The sequence below is a fragment of the Sinocyclocheilus rhinocerous genome, unplaced genomic scaffold (genome assembly GCF_001515625.1).
Source record: "Sinocyclocheilus rhinocerous isolate Xijiao unplaced genomic scaffold, SAMN03320098_v1.1 scaffold1263, whole genome shotgun sequence".
Lineage (NCBI taxonomy): Eukaryota > Metazoa > Chordata > Actinopteri > Cypriniformes > Cyprinidae > Sinocyclocheilus > Sinocyclocheilus rhinocerous.
The window spans coordinates 143,727-149,994 of record NW_015638558.1 but is presented as its reverse complement, the minus strand read 5'-3'; the positions used below and the strand labels follow the sequence as shown (position 1 = coordinate 149,994).

General features: G+C 37.3%; 1 long non-coding RNA gene across 1 annotated transcript in view; it reads right to left on the bottom strand.

The window, feature by feature from the left end:
• The window catches only part of LOC107749692 (uncharacterized), a 24,394-nt gene that overhangs the window by 4,457 nt on the left and 13,669 nt on the right, over positions 1 to 6,268 (bottom strand). Inside the window, exon 2 of the long non-coding RNA XR_001641071.1 lies at positions 2,324 to 2,398. This is a non-coding gene — a long non-coding RNA (uncharacterized LOC107749692). The remainder of the gene's footprint in view (positions 1 to 2,323; positions 2,399 to 6,268) is intronic.

Sequence of the window (6,268 nt, the reverse complement as noted above, 5' to 3'; positions counted from 1 at the left end):
ATGGATGGATGGATGGATGGACGGATGGATGGATGGATGAAAGAACAGATAGATGGATGGATGGATGGATGGATGGATGGTTGGATGGACGGATGGATGGATGGATGAAAAAAGAAAGATGGATGGATGAAAGAACAGATAGATGGATGGATGGATGGATGGTTGGATGGATGGATGAAAGAACAGATGGATGGATGGATGAAAGAACAGATAGATGGATGGATGGATGGATGAACGGACGGACAGATGGATGGATGGACGTACGGACAGACGGATGGATGGATGGATGGTTAGTTGGATGGATGGCTGAATGAACGGATAGATGGATGGATGGATGGATGGATGGATGGATGGACGGATGGATGGATGAAAGAACAGATAGATGGATGGATGAAAGAACAGATGATAGATAGATAGATAGATAGATAGATAGATAGATAGATAGATAACTCATCATTAAGTCAACATAATATCAGTGCACAAAACTACCAGCTTACCCATCAAAACCCCACAGGTGGGCTGAGATGTTGTATGACTCAACTAAACTATTCCACACCAAACCTCCACAGACAGGTCCTGCATTCATGCGTTTGGTTATGTAACGTTGCTATCTACAGTGTTTGTGCTTCAAAAAAGATGTGAAGCGCAGAGCTCAACACATGCGGAAGCTGATGACCTTTAGTGGGACCTCAGAGGGTAATTTAGAGGCCTGGAGGTCAGAGCCGTTTCCAGGCGTGGAATGGACCAAGAGAGCCCACCATCAGCAGAAGAGAGCAATGTTAATGAGAAAAATGCAAATGGAAAGCTGGGAATAGTCCACTTGGCTTCCTTACTGAGGGATCAAGGGGAGTGTAGGGGGAAACTCTGTCTTGAGGATACGATGAAGAGAGGATGGGGTGAGGAAGATGGGAGGGCTTGACAGAGATGAAGGGAAGCTCATAAGCGGGAGTGATGAAACTCTGTGGGAGGTCTGGATCCACAGCAGATGGTCTAGTCTGTTTCCTCCCACTAGACCCTTTCATCTATATACCTTTATATATATATAATTTTAACTACATGAAATCTTTTAACTATTTTTCACTGATGTTAAAACTGATTATATTTTCTGAAATTAACAGATGAGCAACTTATTTTATTCAATTGCATTAGAAATTACAATTCTCAAACAATTACCAGTTTGATATTGGTACATAATAACCCGACTCTGAGAAATTTTGGAGAAATTAAATTGTTCTCTAAAATGCTTGGTAATGGCAGCATTTGGCACAGTGAATCACTGTTATAAAAATGTTACAAAAAGTTTAAACTATTATAATATAAGTAACATAAGTTCTTAGGAAAGGTGCAAAAATATTTTTTTACATGTTTTTTAACTACATGTTTTGGGGTCAGTAAGATATTTATTTTTTAAGGAAATGCATAATTTTATTCAGCAAGAAAGCATTAAATTAATTAAAAATGAGAGTAAATATTTGAGTAAAGAATTTATAATGTTAGAAATGATTTCTATTTCAAATAACTACTTTTCTTTAAACTCTTTATTCATCAAAGAATCTTGAATTTAAAAAATATTACAAGTTACACACAACCAATTTCAACCAATAATAATAATAATAATAACAATAAATGTTTCTTGAGTACCAAATCAGCATGAATGATTTCTGAAGGATAATGTGACAATGAAAACTGTAGCAATGGTCACAAAATAAAATATATTAAAATAAAAAAAACAGTTCTAAATTTTAATAATATTTCACAGTATTACTGCTTTTGATTGTATTCTTGACTATCACAAGAGAAATATCTTACTGAGCCCGAACTTTTGAATAGAAGAGTATATAAAAGTCTTAAATATATCTATTATCTTCATATTAAAGATAATAAAGCTTTCACAATAACAAAATTAATAATATCACAATATAAATGTATTAACCCACTGCACACTTTGTGATTTTACCATTACTTTTTGCAATTGTTACTTGTCATATTGTATGATATAACCCCAGTGAAATCTCTTTTGGATAAATGTGACTGGAGACTGTGTGAAATCAGCTGTCAGTCTGTGTGATATAGATCTCAGGACTTTAGTCACGATTGACAGCATTGAATGTCCGATCAATCATCTCACATTTTGACATCCTCATTGACAAACAAAACTGAAATTATATCACACAAACACAAGCAATCCCTTGAGCAAATGTCAGTAATGCTTTACCCTGAGATTAAAGGAAGTGTTCGACAGCTTAAATCGTTCAGTGTGCAACAGGCTTCCGTGTAAAACGCATATAATCACCAGTATAGGATCGGTTCTTTTAGTACTCACAGTCTCTGGAGTCCTGTGTACAATTCCATGTCGACATCCTTAAGAATCTGCAATCCTGTCCAGTTCTCTATGTGTCTACAAAAGAAAGAGAGAAAATATTGAAAACAGCACCATTACCAACAATTTATTCAAGCAGGGGATATGTGTTTTTCCGCTTGATGGCCAGGGCAGGAACCCAATGGAAGGTCCCTGGAGTTTTGAAAAATGTATCATAGTTCAGCGAGTGCTTGTGAAACATTCATCTCAGAGGCATTGGTGTGTTGCTTAGGCAGATGGCCTAAGGGTGCGATTACATACAAACCACACCATGAAATAATTAGCAAAACAATTTGGTTCTCCCTAGACTATAAAGTCAAATGCATAGAACATGTGGGGAGCACAAAGATAATTATCATATATACTGTGTAGAACAACCAGAGACAAAAGTCAACTTGTATATGGGAGAGCAGGGATCACTGTAGCACTCAGTGAATGTACGGTCCGTAATATAACACACAGTGCACTCATTATAGCCATATCATGTGCAAGCTTAATTTAAAACTCTATCTCATCCCAAAATTATTTTGAGTGGGGGATCATTAAAATTTTAATTTAAAAAAAAAACTTTTGTTCAGTCAATTGATCAAGTGATCAAATATGACACAAAAAATTCTTATATTGTTACAAAAAAAAAATCGATTTCAAATAAATGCTGTTCTTTTGGATTTATTCATCAAATCCTGAAAAAATGTTTTGTATTTATTATTATTAAGCAGCACAACCATTTTCAACATTGATAAAAAAAAAATGTTTCTCGAGCAGCAAGTCAGTATATTATACTGATTTCTGAAGGATCATGTGACACTGAAGACTGGAGTAATGATGCTGAAAATTCAGCTTTGCATCACAGCAATAAATTTCATTTTAAAATATATTCAAATAGAAAATTGTTATTTTTAATTGTAATAATATTTCCCAATATTACTGTTTTTACTGTATTTTTTTATCAAATAAATGCAGCCTTGGTAAGCATAAGAGGCTTCTTTCAAAAACATTTTACTGACCCCAAGCTTTCGAACAGTAGTGTATATTATAAATATAGTCATTCACATTATAGAGATATTTCAATTTTCATTACAATTACACAGCATTTGTTTATAAATATAACTTGGTCCTTTGTGTATTTTTAGTTCAATGGTGTATGATTTAATTGAGTAACGACAGATCAACTTTTTAAAAAATAGTTGGAAGCAAATTTTCAATGCTTTAGGCTATACATTTTCTGAAGAAATCCAAAAATCCAAGAGAAAAGAAAAAGTTCCTCCTTCAGTGACAGTCTGTAGGATTTTTTCCCTCCCATTTATTGTCCACCAGGAAAAATTGCAGTCCGATTTCTTGGAAAAGTAATAAAACACCTCTCCTGAACAAGCCACATGATTTGACGTATCATTCATTTCCGTAGCACAAACGGTGCAGGATGAATTATGTGCAAAAGTTTAATACTTATGGTAGAGGTTTGTTCAAACAACTTACCCTAAGTATTAGCAATAATAAATGTGCTTACATGCACAAAATATGCTGATAAACATAAATGAGCACATTATAAAATCCCAGCCATGCCAGAAAAACATGTTTACATGAGATTTTAAAAAGTTTTTCTTTGTCAGCCGTAATGTCAAAACATCAATAGATATGAACACTTGTAAAATACACAGAATTTTAAAAATGGCATTTAAATGCAAAACAAAATTGTGGTAAAAAAAAAAAAGTCGAGGGGTGTCAATTGGGTTCAATCACACTGATGCTAAATCCTTTCTGAATAAATAAAAATATCCAAGTGAAAATAATTTAAATTATTAAATTAATAATAATTAATTTAGCTCTCCCCTACCGTGTCACTGAAACACCATTATCAGTGTCAGAATCTGCTTGAAAACACGCTTGCATTTAAATTCAGCTATTGCCAGGGCATGCGGCTGCACTGCCTTTATTTCCTATTCCACAGGCTTCTTATCTGCCAGCTAAAACAAACACAATCTGGACAGAAGTGTTCCAAGCAGGAGAAATCACAGATGTGCCGCTGACAGAACACAACCACACACAGAAGCAAACATGCTTCCAGATCCACACACACCCTGACAATGCCACCAGCCCCTAGAGGACAACAGTGTCCCCAACTACATTTTACTGCTAAAGAAACTGATACCTTTTAGTTTAGTGACTTACATAGTGAATCAGTAAGACTGAGAATAATGTTTTGTTCAATAATCAGATATCGCTTGCAGGATGCACAAAAATCTATAACTGAGTCTCGAATGTCGTTGTTGTGATCCAGATGCATTGGAGCAACCCTGTTTATATAGCTGCACATCCTAAACCATGTGAATCATTCAAATATCAGTCAAAGGCTCTGAGCACATTTCATTTCAGCATCTGATGAAAAGCCTTTCTCAGGCTGTGTGCAAGTTCATTGCTGTTTTCTCCATAATCTTCTCTCTAGTCTCTCCATTGTTCCCAAAAACCCATGCTTTGGCATGATTAATGACTTTGTTTAAATTATCTACAGCACAACTACATAGAGCTTAATGGAAGAACATTTAATAAAACAGATTGTCTCAGGTGTGCTCTTCAGGCATTGATCGACCTTTTCATCTCAGAGTCAGGCTTTGAGTAAAGAACCATAAAAAGCCGGAAACCAAGTCTTTCCATTATCTTGCACTTCCATTCCAAGAATAAAGAACGCTGGCGAGCACAATTATGAATTCAACCAATGAAATGATTTCAAATACTATAATAGCAAGCAACCATATCTGTAAGAAGGTAATACATTTCAACATGAAAGCTAGAGTTGGTAAACATTTACTCTTCACCGGCGTTCCTTCTACACCCACATAACATCTGAATAAATGTAATTACTCGGAGACAGGTGTACAACATGCCTAATTTATAATGGATCTAGTCGGTGAAATTACAACTGGCCTCCATCTGTTGCTGATTTCAGGTTTCAATCCAGGATTTACATTTCCTGTGTATAAATACAACATGCCTCACCTTTACCGCTACCAAGCTATTAATCATTCGTTGGTGCCTGGAAGCAGATTTGCATTTTAAACGCTGGAAATATATGTGGCCTTAAGTGAGACAGCACTTCTGAGGTTTGTTAGCATTTATTACATGGCAGTTAGAGTATGCAGGATATTTTTTCTAAATGAAGAACAGCTGTAATTACAAGAAGCTGCACTTACATTTTCTGAAGAAAATGTGAGTGGTGTTTGTTTTGTAGAGGATTGCCAGGCCACGCTATGTGCTTCCTAAGGCTCCCAGGCTGGTTGTCAGCATGTTGCCAGAGTGTTTTGGATACTTACTAGGTGTTTGCTACTGTATGGCGTTCAGGATGGTCAACAAAGCAAAGTTTCCTCCTCAGTTTAATTCTGTAGGGGAATTCCCCCCAAATGTATTGTTGTCAGGGGAAAAAAAAGAACGTCTCGGTTACGTATGGTAACCCTAGTTCCCTGAAGGAGGGAACGGAGACATCACGTCGGATGACCGACGAATTGGGATCTCGCTTAGAGAGACCAATCTACTTTGAGTGTAAACTAAACGAGCCAATGCACATTGGCATGCGATTATTGCATCCAGCTGCCGCTGATCACAGCGTGAGTATAAGTAGGCAGCAGATGCAGCGCATATTCAGGTTTTCGCTGAGGAGCCGAGCCGTTGACCTGGCCGCTCAGTTGTGGTGCGGAAGGGTCGACACATGAAGTACTCGTCCTTCAGGTCAATCGCTGCAAACCAAATCTCGGGGACGGATGCACCCGAAGTACAAGCGAACTACAGGCGTACCCGCAGTGGGGCAGCGAGGAAGACCGCAGGGACCCGGCCCGGGCGTCTCGTAGCCGGTCCAAGGCGGGGTCTGAGTGTGTGTAACACTGACCTGCGTTCGAGCAGAGGGTGCGTGGGTAGTCC